Raw genomic sequence first — 16,553 nt, forward strand, 5'->3', positions numbered from 1 at the left:
ACAATCAACATTTAACAAAAATGTTTTAAAAATCAATAAATTGAAGTTTTTTCTTTGCCTTCTGGTTTCTGAGCCTCTTAGACTCGGCTCATATTTTCACTCATTTCTGGGCAAACCGGAAAACTAGTATGTGTGCTTTTTTTTAATTTAATTTTTTTTTTAAATTGAGCTGAGATTCTCATTTCATCCTTATTTATTATTATTAGTGCTACTGCCCTAGTCATGGACCAAAACTCTAGAGTGCTAGGCGCTGTGCAAACACGGAACAAAAAGATGATCACTGCCCCATATGCAATTAGAAGCTGAGGCTTTAATAAAAGCACCAAATATCATGAGACTTGTGACTTTTCTGTTGTCCAGAACTTGTAAGTGTGCTAGGTTTTGCAACATGTTTTGCTTTGAAACTGAATCAGGCTGCCTGTCCTGCTGTGCTGCCACATTGTGCAGCAGTCCTTGTATAAGAGACAAACTGCCCCAGAATGCTCTGCAGCCTAGACAGAAGGTACACTAACTTGGAAGTAACAATCATAAAGACTAGTCTAATTTCTGAATGCCATTTATATTTCTGTGCTCATCATGGTCCTTATTGATAACTAAGGTCTCATACTCCAGCTTTAGATGTCAGTTCAGTATTAGTGCTACCCTCCCCATTTTACAGATAAGCAGAGTGGTTGTACAAGGTTACTTCAGGCACAGTTAGGAACAAACTTAAGTCTCTAATATGGCACACTCTGATCAGATCTGTTTAGCCACACAGCCTTTCAGACCAACTGTGCCAACTCTATGTGCTTTGGTTGCCTATGTCTTACCAGTAGACAACACTCCACAGCTAGATCCAGAGGCAGAACTCAGGATCCTGATTTTCAGATCCCTAGCAAATCAGTTATGTAGCCCACTAGTTGTATGTATGTTAAGCCTCCCTTTAGTGATTACTCCTGTAACTCAAGTGGAATTGGTCTGTGCAGGGGATCTGAACATGTTCATATTCCCCTGTGGGGGAAGAAAATGGGAGAGGAGAGAAGAGGGACTTTTATTGTATGTGACAAGCCGATTTCCAGTGTTTTAAAAAATGGTTTAATTCATACCATGAGAACCTTATTTAAAACAAGTTTCGTAGTTAGAAAACCACCTGTCAATTATGATACAACACATAATAAAATAAAGATGTTCCATGTTTGGGTCATTTGTCACATGGCAATTTTGAAGGTGGAGAGCTCTGGTGTAGTCATTCACATCAGCACATGTTACACTTTGCACTGGTGTAAATTACTATGCATATGGGGCAGTGCTAACAATTGAACTTTAAAAAAAAATCTGAGATTCTGATGTATTCACTTGAGTCCAGGAGCTGGGACTTTGAGAAAAAACAAATAATAATGGAGATTTGCAATAAAATTGTGAGCATTAGCAACATTGGTGGGTGCTTGGAGGCTTCTTAGCACTTGTGTGTTGGAAGGTCCTTCAGTGTGGTGAAACTGTGTTGCAGAGGCACTGGAAACCTCTACATGGCTCTCGGATGGTGATGTTTCTGAGAGGATACTTTATTATGCTGTGGTTGCACTGAAAATACATGGAATAAAGGGGAAAGATTGGGGTTTTCTGGTTGAAGGCCCACACAGATTGCATTCTATATAGAGTCAGTTTCACTGTTTCTCCTGAATGGTCAGTTAGTTATCCCTCTCTTTGCTATGTGGAAGAGAGAGAAAAATGACAGATAAATTGAAAGTGACAAAAAATGGTACGGCGATTCAGGGACAGCTGTGGTACCTGAAACTCTTTATGTCACATGTGCTGTAAGTGACTAGATTATAATTTGATGTAGCTCTTAAAACTCTCTCTCTCTCTCTCTCTCTCTCTCTCTCTCCATGTTCCTCCATCCTGTGGTACTCCCGGAGGGAAATCCTGAAGAGGATATCACTCACCTTGGCCATAGGAAAAGATAAGTGTAACTTCTTATTGTGGTACAATTATATAGCTTTTTCCCCATTAGGATAAATACCTGTTTGCTTTCACATGATATACAATCTCCCTTTCAGTGCATGTCTTCGCTCTTTCATTAGTTACTTACGAACTGATTCACTCCCTAAAATAAATGTTAGTCTACACTATAATTTACTGAATTGAAGCACATAGATAATATCTTTACTGCTCCATTTCACCGGGGGAAGGGAGTGCTGGACAGGCTATATCTGGGCCCAAGTGATAGGAGAAACTTCTTTCTCTGAGATACTATGAGGCTCTATCCGCGCTCAAATTAGCAGTCTAGCAATGAAACGGCTATGCTGATTGGAGGGTGTGACTGAAAGCCTTAATTGACTCAGAGAGCCCCACTTTCACAAGTGTAGCCAACTTTTTTGTGAGTGCTGTTTGTACCTGCAAAATGTAGCCTGCCTCTTGCACTCTATTGATTTTAAGCCCATGTTTTGTAACTCTTTCCCGTGAGTGTATATTCCATGTCAGTAAGTGTGTGAGAGACTAGCCAAGCGTAAGCAAATTGAACTTCAGCAGGAGAGCTGGCAGAACTAGGAAATTAGGTTCGCTTAGAATCACCTCTGAATCTGGCCCATAGTCATCCTCACAGTGACAGTGATATTATGTGTGATTGATCCTGGCAGTCATTATATACACTCTGTACCCTCGGCTTTCTTAGCAGAATCTGCAGTCTCTCTCCTGGCACCCCACTCTCACTACTTTTTACCAGCCTCAAGAAAGGAGACAATAGTAGTGTTTCCCTAAAAGATGTCAGACAATACTCTTTAAAAAAAAAAAACAACTAAACAAACCAACTGTTGCAATCATTTTGATAACCTTAACATAATAGACTTTTAATATGAAATAAACTGGAGTAGAGAAACACGGGAAATAGAAGCAGAGTGGCTTTTTGAATACACTGCACATTCCTTATGGAAAAAAGTTCTGTGAGCTTGCCCTTATTAAGGTAAAATGTTCCTATACCTAGCTGACCCTGCCAGACATCACGGCCTCTCTGTCCCTTGCATGATGTGTAAGACTTAGAGTTTCTGCTCGCAAAGAGCCTAGCACAGATATAGGTCAATTCTGCTTTAATGGGTAAAATTTTTTAGCTTTCCTTTTCTTGCAATACTACTCTCTCTGTCCTTTAATTCAGGTGCATTGTACCCTCACCACAATTTCTCTAGAGACTTCAGATTCCCATCCCTACTTCTTCTACTTATATGGGGACCAGAGAGGCTGTGCTAGATCACCAGGATCTAGCCTGGGTTTGAGGGTAAGGAATGGCACCATCTTTACCTCACCCAAATACTTTGGTTTTATGTAGGTGAAGTGAATTTTGCCCTATGCTAAATAAAGATGGGGAAGTAGACATTGTTAGGGGGAACGCCTTGAATGAAGCATCATCACTGATTATATGAAATACTTGCAGGAGGAATGACTACAGGGATTAAGTATATTTATTTAAATACAAATCACAAGCGCCAACTGCCGTTTTAGACAGTTTCTGATGTATGAAAATCATTCTATAGCATATTTGTATGTGAAGATGACACTATAATAAGAAAAGGAGGTGTTCACAAGTCACACACTTTCTTGCAATATAAGCGGGCTGCAAAAGCCCATCAAAGTCAATGGAAAAATTCCCTTTGATTTCCAGGAGCTTTGGAGTAGCTCCTGCAAAGGAGAATGAATGTTGTGTTAAGATGTACTCTGCTGCTCGCCCATCCAATTGTCTCTGCTGTTCCCACCTTACTCTGAAGACACTGTCTTTTGTGACTGCTCAGTGCTGGGTTCTCTAGTTATTACTTCTAAGTGCTAGGCTCACTTCCCTCTCAATGTATTCCTATCAAGGGTGCAAATGTAGTCATTTCTGATGCTAAGTATTACTGTTAATAATATATTCATGTTGCACAGCTAACTCACTCATAGCAATGTATATTTCCATTTTTATATCTGAGGCTCTGGTACTGTGCAGTTTACAGTCTGCAAATAAACGTGCAATCACCATTTTTTAGTGTAAGCATTTTCTTTTTTGGATGAGAACCTCATCCTTTATGCTCTTCCCTTAGTCTTCCATGACAAAATTCTGTTCACCAGAGTATTTGCCCATGTACAATTTCATACTCTAAAAGTTATGTTCCACTTCTACAATGGTTGTCCTTGACACTGTTGTAAGAATTTATTTTATAATAGCAAATATAAAATATTTACAGATGCAATTCCAAAGCAACAATTGTGCACTTGTATTATAAGTTTCTTGTTGATTTTTAAAGTAATGCAGCTTTGTACATATCTATTTGTCATGTTAAAAATTACATTGTTAAATATCTATGGCTGAACCAAAAACTTCTCAGGACTAATGCAGTGGCCTAAAAACGGTACTTCCTCATTAACTGCCAGAGCCAATAAAAACATCATCCAGAGAATTGCAAAGCTGTCAAAGCCCTGGGAAAGGAATATAAATAATCAAAAAGCTAGACTGTCTTTATTTAGAGGCAGGTTTGCTAAATCTTCTTTCAGGACTCTGGTTTACAATGAACAGAGGCTAAAAAACAAGCAGTAAACGTACATTAAATTGCAGGACACAATCTTTACATGTAATTGTAAAATTTTACAATATTTAAAATGGGAAAAATCTGGTTCCCACTGAATTAAATGGGCTTAAGAGTTGTCCCGATCTGTATTAACTAATGTAAGGCTATTTTAGATTATTTCATATATAAAACTTAGAGGCATGGCTTCCTTATCTGAAAATAGTAAACTCTCTCACTTCTAGCACATATCTAACAAAAGCATAAGCATGTAAAATATGTTGGTAGCCAGTTCTGTATTTATCTTAACTTTTTTAATAAATACCCATGAAAATATTTTGACTGTGGATGAAAGATAGCAAACTATTTCATCTCAAGACTTTCTCTAATGAGAGAAGAAATTGTATTTAACAACAAAAGACAGGTTAGAAAGCAAACTTTTACCATAGGATGTTAAGCCCATAGTAATAAGATTACAAAATTGAGCCCTCGGGAAATGGCTTCGAAAATGAATTAAAATTGCTAATAAATCGTGCTGGCTTGATGGCCATGCATAGCGCACTGTCACATCAGAGATGTTGGTTTGACTTTTCTGCTCCAGTCTCTCTAACTCCTTGAGGCAGAGAGGCGCTGGGAGTACTGTGCAATCAGCATGTTCAGTCCTGGTAATTGTAGGGAGCAGTAGGAACATGTTTTATGGGACATAGTAGTGATCCTTATGTTGATTTAGACAGTGACATTGACTGGTTCTATCGTGGAGTTCCGTCAGTCCTCTGTAGCAGGACAAGGCCTTAAGGATGAGGTGGGTTAAAGTGAGGTAAAGGTGGAGTCGTTGGACTCAGTGAAGAATGTGTCAGTCCCCTTTCGGTGAGAAAGAAGAGCCTGGAAATTGAAAGGAGAACATAACATTTTGCCCCACACTAAATAGTATGGGGGAAATGAGAAGATGAGGAGAAAAATGTGATCTCTTCATAAGCATAACAAGGAGCAAAGGGCAGGTGTTGCTTTCCTCTGGCTAATGCAATATGTATGAGCTCATGTTCCCTTCCCTCCTCTTCTTTGAGTAGACTAAAGATATTCTTGAAAAGTGGGAGTTGCTACCATAGGAGTTGGTCTTTTCTTTCACCTCACTGGAGAGTGGAGGCTATTTTTGCTTCCTCCTGGACAACTGAGGAGCCACTGACGGGCTGTAATTACTGGCCCAGGGGCCACAGTAAGGTCTGCTGTCTTGCAGAAATCTGTGAGGTCCTGCATGAATGGGTGTTTGATACAGCTTATAAACTATCCAGTACAACCTTGTGAGGCCTCTCAAAGAAAGCAACAGGCCCTACCCATCCCAAGTATAGATAATACAGATTTTAGAGGTACCTAAACTATATGCAACATTTCTTATTTGCTGAAATGCAGTTTTGGATGACCCAAAACGATTTACAATCTGTCATGAATCTGCCAAATATTTGGCTGTTTTTGGATCCTATTCACAAAATGCCCAACGGGGTTAGTGGCAGTGACAGTTTCTTTATAACTTTTAGCCCAGTGGTTCGGTTCCGTTCCCCTGGAACGTGAGAGCTCTTGGTCCAATTCCCTGCTCTGCCTGATGTAAAAGAGATTTGAACTCGGGTTTCCCACACTGAGACACACACATACCAGAATATTTCATAGCACAATCTCTCCTGTTGAATCTGCTTTACATTTTTATATGATTATGAATAGCTACCATGAGTGACTATGACTAGTCATTGGACCAGGGAAAGGGACTATATAGATTGTTCGTTGGGATGCTTATCTATTATGTGGGAGACACAAGTCCCTGCTTCTGTGACCACTTTTTAATATAAAAGTGGAGCAGCTTCCTCAGGAGGGAGTGAGAGAGACCTCCACCATGGGCTAGGGCACTGTCCTGCAATATGGCAGCCCCAAGTTCAAATCCCTTCTGAATATCAAGCAGACAGAGGAATAGAACCCAGGTGAGTGCCCTAACTATTGAGCTGAAGTTCATAACAATGGCTCTGGAACAGTCCTCCTCCTCCTGGCTGTTTTGTGAATCTAGCCTCTTTAAATTTCACAAAACAGCATATTTCAGGGCAAACAATGAGCTTCGTTTGACCCAAAACAGATGTCTCTCTTCTTTTCAATTCATTTTCTTTTCACAATCCACAAACAAAAGTAGATGAAACTTTTGAACACATGGCAATAGATCTTCAAATACTCTCCAAAAGTATTTTAGTATATATGAAGGTCTTGTAGAGCAGTGTAACTTAACCTTGAGAAGCAACAGAACTTCGTTGCCAATTAATAAAACTGGGGAGAAAGACACTGACACACTTCACATTGAATTGTGATGAATGTGATGTTGTATCATCATAACTCTTTATCATTTATTGATTCAATGCCATAACACGAATATTGCTATGCAATGTTAAGAGATTGCTCAACTACACAGTGACAAGACAGAGTTTTTACACTTTTAATTGCTATAATCTATGCTCTATAATGTGGTGGCTTTTAGTGACTCCATCTAATACTGTTTACACTCTCCTTTTCCATTTTTAGTCTTGTGGGGGTGTATTTGCTAATTTCATCCATTTGGTCAGCATTGTCTTTGTCTCACATGTGAGACAGCAGTGTAAGAAGGACTCTGACACACATGGTAGCTGTAAGCAGCACCCTAAAGAACTGTACATCATGGATTGAGCGTGGTTGTTGCAAAGGCTAGAAATACGTTACAGTTGTAGAGTAGACCAGTGAGAAGCATTCACGATGATGAAAATATTAATGCTACTGATGGGAAAAGCCTGTAAAGAATCCAGATGTTCGGCTGAGATATGCATCTGATCAGATCAATAAATTTGGATTAGAAATCTTGTGAGAACCAGCCCTCGGAGCAATATCCCCATCTTCCTTTTGAAATAGAAATACCAAGAAACCAACTCTCTTGATAGTTTGACACTTCCGTTTTCAGTCTCAGGCAGCACAGAGTCTTGCAGAAGTAAAAACAATGAAAAATGCTGAGTCTTGATGTTTACTATGTGTTTGGTTTGAATTCTCAGCAAACGTTTTGAAGCATTCCTATCCTATCTGAACTGGATTGGTCTTTCTTAAGTACACAAAGTGTTGTTCACGGTAACTGTATTCCTCAGAAGTCTCTGATGTTGAGGTTAGATTTGATGTGATGGGTTGGACAAGCTCTGAGAAAAATACCAATGATATTAGAAGGCAAGCTGAAAGTCTTTGGAAAAGATAGGGAATAATTACTAAGGGACTACTGTTAGCAGATGGGGTAGGGGGAGATAATATGATAGCCAAAGGGCCTGTGTTGATTCTGGGGGTGCCCTGGTTTCAGTAGAAGACTTTTCACTTCTGTAGATTTAAAATTCAAATCTTTAGTTTCAGTTGCATGTGAAACCAGTTTGGTGGTTTCATACTAGTTCCTTATTGAGCACACCACAAAAAAAAAAAAAAAAAACTACACAACCATATGCTGTCAGTGTTTGCTGAACGAAGATCAGGAATGGTTCAGGTCAGGAATGAAGAATGTTGGCACTACATCTGTGGAGTTTGTCTGAGTCAGTACTGTTAATCTGCCATTCTTTAGAGCACTGCATAACAAAGAATGTCTTGACCCAAGGAAACTGAAGATGCATATTAGGAACAACTTTTTTTTGTAGAACATGAAGTGGTGTTTCGTTTGGGATATATGTGTTAACTCTTGTACGGGAAGGAACAATATTTTACAAGTGCTCCAACCACTCTCTTAAGAACTCAGGTACACTTATCTCCTCCTATTTGCAGAGGTAAAAGTGAACATAGTCACAGACTGAAACAATTCATTGGGAGAGTGTGATGGGCTGTATAAATCCCACTCATTAACAGGAGCCTATCCCCATTAGGTCACTGAATGGCACCTGGAGAGGGGTGTGGCATTATTGGATATTGAACCCAGTGTAGAGGGTGGACCTGGGTTCCTCTACCAGCTGCTGGGAAAGTGGCCCCCCTGAGGTAAGGGAGTTAAGGACAATTCAGAGCCCAGAGTGAGGAGTGTACAGACCACTGGGCCCAGAGTCAGGGGCTAGAGACCTGACACATGATCTTGGAATTACTTGCTGGACTTTTGTTTTGTTGGACTCTTACTCTGGAAGAAGTGGATTTAAACAGAACATAGCCAGAGAGCTGAGCCTCAAGAAGAGACAGAACATCATGCACCTGCTTGTAGATGGGTGCCAGCAGTGAGTCTGCTCATCTATACAGAGTAAGATAAGAGAACTAGATTTCAAAACACACAGAGATCAAAATCGAAGCAATAAAGTTCTTTGTATTTTGGGATGTCTCTGATTGCTAAGACCTGAAATGTACCTTGATGTCAGATAGCTCAAGCCACTGCAGAATGGATGTGCTGAGAAAAAGAGGATTGGGAAAGAGATTCCTATGGGCATAATCACCCCACAGGAAAACCTATCATAATATACCACCTCTGTGTTATCAGAATGCATGCCCTCCTCAGAGCTGCTCAAGAAGTAAATTGCATGGTTGAGGTGGTGGGGGGGAAAGAGAAGAGAAGAGAGCATGTGAATGCAATGCAAGCAAGTAGAATGAACACACAGAGGTAGATGGAACGTCACTAAAATACGTGGCAACTCAGGGTCAGAAATAATGCTGCTGATGCAGAAAACGCAGTAGTTGCCTATGCACCAAAAGCTTTAACACAGGACTGAGTAAGTTATAATAAATACAGAACTATTTACGGTTGTATATACTGTTGTATTTGGCTTACAGCAAGCCCCAAGTTTTCTTAATGAAAAAAGATCTGAGATTGGCACCAGTAGTTTGTGATCTGTTTCTGTGTCCTGAATGCAGAGATGGATAGTGACATTACCCCTCTTTTGCCTTACAAGAACAGACAGAACAAACCAGGCAAAGAAATGTATGAAGTGCACATGCTTCAGAGAGTGTACATGAATGAGACAATGATGTCAAAGGGTAGGGGGAGGAGCATATTACACAAAATACAGGCAATTGTTGATTTCATGAGCAGATCAAACGAACTCAGAGACAGAAAAACATGAAACATTGACAACACAGAGCTCAGTTGTAGCTCAGCCATGTGGTGATGTGCATGGGAGATATTGTGACTGAGTCACAATGGCTCCTGTGCTCCTCTGGGGAGGAGGTAAGCTGCACTGGGTCTATTCCTGGCAGAGCATATGTTCCACCTGGGTGGTTCGTAGTATCTCTGCAGAGTCTGCGTCCTCTCCTGTACTGCCATGCAACCTGTACTATAGTAGTAAGACTGATTACCCTCCTAGCTACACTGACTTAAAATCATACTGGGATGCTGGCCCTGGTGCATTCAAGGGGCTGGATACATCACAGATCTGATGCAGAGCGTTGCACATGAGTGAAAATTTTAAAAAGCAATGAATAGGACAGAGAGCACAGAAGAACGTGTACGCATGAAAGGGCACGTTTGCACACCTGCCACATTACTTCTGCCTTGCACAAGAGTAAGGCCAAAGATGCGTGAGGAATATAGTTAAGCACCAGTGTAGTGTGATAACTGTATCAATGCGTGGGTTCATCTGAGCCTGACTCCACCCAGGCCTCACTTGAGTGCAAAGAGATAAGTGAGCAAGGAAAAAATGTAAAACATGCATACGTGTCAGTGTTTGTGAGGCTGTCAGAAACTTCTGTGCTGGGGCAGGGGCGGCTCTAGCCATTTTGCCGCCCCAAGCACAGCGGCACGCCACGGGGGGCGCTCTGCTGGTCGCCGGTCCCGTGGCTCCGGAGGACCTCCCGCAGGCGTGCCTGCGGATGCTCCACCGAAGCCGCGGGACCAGCGGAACCTCTGCAGGCACACCTACGGGAGATCCACCGGAGCCGCCTGCTGCCCTCCTGGCAACCGGCAGAGCATCCCCTGTATGCTGGGGCCTGGAGCCGCCCCTGGCTAGGGGCCAAGAACCTAACTAGAGATGTTAGCTTGCTATATAGCAAGAACAAGTCATAGTGACAGAACAAGATCTAATCTAACTTTTGCCCCCACATAGAATCTTCTCATGTGTACTGCATGAGGACTCAGGATCTAGGCCAAAGATAAATGATGTCGGATGGGAGGAATGTTAAGGAAGAATGAACTAGTCATTGCCAAGTGTGTGGTAAAAGACATGTTAAAAAGAACTGATCTTGAGCTCTTGAGAACTGAAGTCTTTGAGCACAAGAAGCAATGTTTTATACAGGAATATTATACTTAGTCCTTTACAGCTTCACTAATTAACCATCACCTCAGTCTGTGCAGTAGGTAATTATTTCCCCCATGTTTAAAATGTGGATACTAAGGAAAAGGCGTGAAACAATGCTTAAGCTTGCACAGCACAAGGGGGAATGAACAAGAAAGAGCCATGGAAATTGCGTGGCAGTGGTCTGTTTAGATCAGAGATTCACTGGCCTCAAACCCAGGGGGAGCTTCCTTGTTTGACCATGAAACAGTTATGATGTGGAAGTTCAGTGCCTCATCTCCTGCATAAGGGATGGGGGAAGATTCTTTCCTCCTCAAATTGGTCTGTAGTTTCACTGCCTTTTAGTTGGTTATTTCTCATAGGACAAGGAGTTTGGTTCAGGGGTTTTTGAAGTGGCAATTCATAGTTGTTCATAATGACTATGAGTAGCTATGGGCTATGGAAAGAGTATGCTCATCAGGTCGGTGGGAGACCTGAGTTCAAGTCCCTGCTCCAATAACTATTAAAAGGCAGAACAGCTTCAGCAGGAGAGACACAGAGAGATCTATGAATATCCCAATAGGTAGGGTACTCTCTTGCAATGTAGGAGACCCAACTTCAAATCCCTTCTCTGTGGAAGGGAGAATTGAACCAGTATCTCCTACGTCCTGGGTGAGTGCCCTAATCGCTGTGCTAAAGGTCATAAGGAGAGCAACTACTCTGAGAATTGCATCTTTAAATGGGAGAAAAATTAGCTGAAACAATTCAGAGAATTCATTCAAATTCGTGAATAGCTTTGGGACCACCAAAACTGCATATGTTTTGGTCAAATAAATTAGTCCACAAATTTTTTCCAACTCTAATTTGGATTGATGATTCTCAACTTTGTGTACATGCAGGTCTATCTAATTGAAATATACATCTTCACTTGTCCTTGGCTCAGCATAATGAATTAATTACAATCATTGGGATCCCAGATATCGCACACTGACTTTGAAAAATAATAATTTCATCCACAGGACCATGTTAACTAGGACTGTTTTACTAATCCTCATGATCCATATGACGTTCTGTTCACGTTCCAGCACACAGCAGGTGGGAGAGTGGATTTGTTAGTCTGGGTGGGTTTATCCTCCTTTTATGTGTTCATTCAGTTTTATGTTCATTTACTTATTGTACCCATATGGTGATAGAAGCTGCTAAAGCGATAACTGTTATCCTGCAACAAACCAAGGCATAGAAACAGATGTAAGATTTTTCCAGTATTTCTAATGGAAGTTCTGTATTAAAGACACATTTCTTTTTCTTCAAGGGTTTGGGCTTTACACTCTTTTTTTTCTTAATTATTTCAACAGAGGCTCATGAACTCTGTTCCATGAAGGGACAGAGCAGGAGAGAACCCTGTATACGTGTTTAAACATAAAACTAAAACTTTACTTTTGTCTCCAGATCTAAAGTGACTTTAAAATCATAGCTGGGAAATACCCTTTTCCACCAACAAATGCATTATATTGCATGTTACCTTTGCAACTGAATCCATTCCAAAGGTACTATAGATAATGTACCTTTTCTCTAACAGAGGGGGGGAAAAGAAACAAATATTCATTAACCTAAAACTGTTAATCAGAAATGTGCTATAGTGGGGAAAAAAACATATCTGATATTCAGCTCACATGCTCCTGAGAAAGCTGGCTTCTGTTTTCAGTCACTGTACCATATTATGTGCCAAAACATCATGAATAACTAAGAAAATAAGTGGTAGAATAAGCCTAAAAAGGGGAATGCATATTGCATTAGGTTAGATGGAATATTTTAAGATTTTATCATTGTTGCATGTATAAATGCTTCACTAAAATGTAGCAGTTTTGGGGAGGGAAATCTTTCTCCAAAGGGCTCCCCCCCTTCCTTATTTAGGCATTTGACATACAATGATGGGTTCACTGAAACTGCCTCCTTCATACATTAAACCTTTTTGAAAGGCTTCCATTTTTTTCCTCCTAGAGGCTATTTGTTTCATGACAGCATTGTCTACATTCCTCACAAAAATGTAGGCATTTGTCCTTGCACTAAATGCTGACATTCTGTGATAAGAAAAAGCTAAAAAGGAGAAGAATTGAAGGTCAATATGTTTATTTTGCTCTCAAGTGAATACGGTGGATAAACACTTCTTCGGTGACTGCCTACTTGCTGCAACACAAAGTTTAAAGATGCATTTGAATGAACATCTACATTACCGTTAATCTGAACAGGAAAGCAAACCTTAGTTGCAAAAGCATCTCATTAAATGGAGGGCAAAAAGCAAATGATAGATATTATTGTGCTAACTACCCCCTGCATCCCATTCTTTTCAAGTTAATTTTTAAAATTTCAGTTCATTATAGAAAATCAACACAGCTGTCAGTCATCACAGAAAAGTAAGAATCAGCCAGAAGGGAGAAAATAAAACATATTAGGGCCACATCTGAAATGTTTAGCACACAGCTCTTGTTTGTCTGGAGTAGAAATTTCATATAATGCTATACTGGCTCTTCCTTAACTCCTCTCTCCCATACTTCATATACCATTCTTGCTGACCTTTTTTACCATCGACGAAGAGAATATACAGAAATTGTTAGCTGCTTCTTTCCATATTCTTTGTAATCTCAGGTCTATGATTATAAAAATGTGATCTTAGGTCCACTGTATTTCTTGAATTATAAGGTGCAGCAAAAAGGCCTGCAAAAAGAAATGGCCTTAGTCTAGGTTTACTGTGTTTAGAAATGGACATTACAAAGTTTCTTCGCACAGTATGGAGAGGATCAAAATGCCCTACAAAAATGGAGGGGCAGGGGGAAGAGATGTATACCTTTAGCAAGTGCTAGCAGTCAGGTGTCCACACTCCTACACTGTATGAAGTCTATAAAGTTATTAGTAAAAGGTAACTGTTTTTAATCATACTTTAAAATTATCTGTACTTTTTTAGGTGTAAATTATTATCTAGATGTGAGAGAATCCTTGACTTTCCAGTTATGTGCTTTAACACTCACCTGGAGTACAGTGCAGTACTTCATAGTCACTTGTGTGACATTGGGCTAAAAATTGAGCTGCACAGTTCTAGTAGGTCTCTGAGCATATGTGGACTACGATTTTTTTTTTCGAAAGGCAAACTTTCATAAGGATGCTATTTTAACATGAGTGAGTTAACATGGACTAGTTACCCCAAGTTAAGAACATGTTGGTTGTTGTTGCAATGTAGAGGTGTGTGTGTGTGTGTGTGTGTGTGTGTGTGTGTGTGTGTGTGTGTGTGTGGGTTAGAGACTCCCCCACTACCGTTAGTGATCTATAATGTTTAGTCACAGTTGCCTCTTTCATTTAAACCAGGATCATTACATGCTGTTAACTTTTACTGACCTTAATATGGCTTCTGTTTTGATGGCTTGTCAATTTTTATGGCACAACAATGTCATCACTTGCAGCCTTGGTTTCACTGAGGGAACTGGAAGGAAGTATGCAAACTGATTTTATTTTTAAGGCATTTGACAGAGCCATTGAACTAAACAATTAATCTCAGCTGCTCTTATTGGATGGTTAAAACAGGATCTGATCAGATGGCAGGGGACAAAACTAGTGAAAGTAGAGCTCGGTGCTAGGTGCGGTGTAGACATTGCATCAGAAATAGAGACTTGGCCCTGAAAAAGTTGGAAATGGAACATATTTTATGCTACTGCTGTCAAACTGGCTAATCAACTACACCTTGCTCTCTCTAATTTGCAAAAACGCAATTAGGGTTTTAAAAGCAGTTCTTGTTTTCGGGGGAGCTAGGGAGAGTAATACAGAATCTAAACACATTTAAAAAGAACTTTTCCAACTAAGCTATACTCTGTCACCTCCATGGTCCTAAACACGAGGGCCAGGGGACAAACCTAACACTTGTAACTAGAGCTGGATTTTTTTTTCCTCTCCAAAAAGATGCAATTTTGAATATACTGAAACTATTTGAATTCAACTCTGATTTGCTGAATAGTTTTGGCCAAAACAAAAAAATTTCAGGCTCCATTGACAGGGGGACTTTTGATGCCATTCACAAAACCACAGGAGATGACCTGATAAGCCTGTCCTTAGGGGACTCTCCTGGGGTGTGGGAGACCTGCAGGATGCAGAGCAGGGACCTGAACTTTCATTTCCCATAACCTGAGTGCCCTAACCACTGGGATCTCTTGCTCTTCTGTGGAAGGTGTGCCACTTTGGACAGCAGAGAGTGTGAGTGAGTGATTCTGTGGCCTGGTGCTTAGAGCACTCATCTGGGAAGAGGTCCGGCTTCCAGTCCTTATTCCTATTAAAATTTTAATTATTATGCAAAGTGGAATAGCTTCACCAGAAGAGATGAAACCCACCCCAGCGTCCACCCTAACCACTGGACAATAGCATGAGACAGCAGTTCAACCCACTGCTCTGAATCAGGGAGAGTAGGGACTTGAATCCAGATCTCTTGCATCCTAGGAGTGTGTCCTAACCAGAGGCGTGTACGTGTAGAGGACGCATCACCCTTCCTCATGTGATGGCGTGAATGGCATTTCCAAATATCCTCTTTTTTCTTTTAATTCATTAAAAAGCAGATACAAATGCTTGAAATCAAAACAAAACTTTTCAACTCAAATGAAGTGTTTTGTTTAACCCCAAATTTTCATTTTTTTAATTATTTTTTGCTGAGAACGAAAACAAAATAAAACAAAAGTTGTGTTGGTTCAACCAGAAACAATTTTTTTTTTGATCCAGTGAACCAAACACACACAATTCTTGGCACAGCTATAGTCGTATCTCCATTGAAGGCACAGAGGGCCAGCTTGCTTGTGAACATTGTTGAGTGACTGCAGGATGGAGGCATCATACATTATAGGAAACATAGGGAAATAAGCATCAATCCTAGTTGAATCATTCTGGAGAGCTTTACTTAGGCAAAACTGATGTGTATGTGAAATATGGAGCATTTTCTGAAAATTCATGGCTGACCTGAGAGGAGACAATCCACAGTACAGAAAAGGATCACTAACTCCAGCAATCTCCAGAGAAGGTTCTGGCCAATTCTTAATCCCATATTGACGGGAGGGGGAGTTCACTCCCTAAACTTGATCATGCATTTTACAAATGGGGTTTGCATGTGTGCAGGAAAAAAGATCATTAGTTATACAGTTTCCAGAGGTTTGTATAGGACAAATGCAGATTTTGCAGATACAAAGACATGTACACAAATTATGCATGTGCAGGTTGAGACGCCATTTAGAAAATGTAGCCTTCTGAGTGGCACATGTATAGGTGTAATACTGATGGACCCGAGTGATCGGTGAGTGGTATAGAACCTGGGAAGCTAAATGCCTGAGCCTCTACTGCTGAGCTAAAAGCCAACTAGTGCTTAGCTTAGGGTATAACAGTCTCATTAATCTCTAAGTGGTCTCGGTGCCACTAGAGGGCCAGATCACCACACCCAGAGGTGTGTGGGTTACATAGGCATTTTCAATGTAACTTTCTTGTCAGTTTTAAATCATTGTCCATGTGCAATTCTGCTCCATTCCCTTTGTACTAGACATTTGTTGAGAATTAAAGCCTTATTTTCAAAAGTGACCTTTACTTTTATTTTCCTTGGGTGGGGGTGTGTGCGCGCACATGCACTCACAACTGTAGCTTCGGTTTTGTTAACACATGAATCACATTGCAAGAGGAGTTCCAAGTGGCTTGAAATTCACTCATTGAGGCTGATCCAAGAAGCCTAATTTTACAAGTAATGAGTAATTCTGAGGGGAAAATTCCACAATTGTTTCCTATTTTTCAGCAGTCTCTGGCAGGTTGACTTAAAGAGGGGTAG

Source organism: Gopherus flavomarginatus, chromosome 3 (assembly GCF_025201925.1).
Source record: "Gopherus flavomarginatus isolate rGopFla2 chromosome 3, rGopFla2.mat.asm, whole genome shotgun sequence".
NCBI lineage: Eukaryota > Metazoa > Chordata > Testudines > Testudinidae > Gopherus > Gopherus flavomarginatus.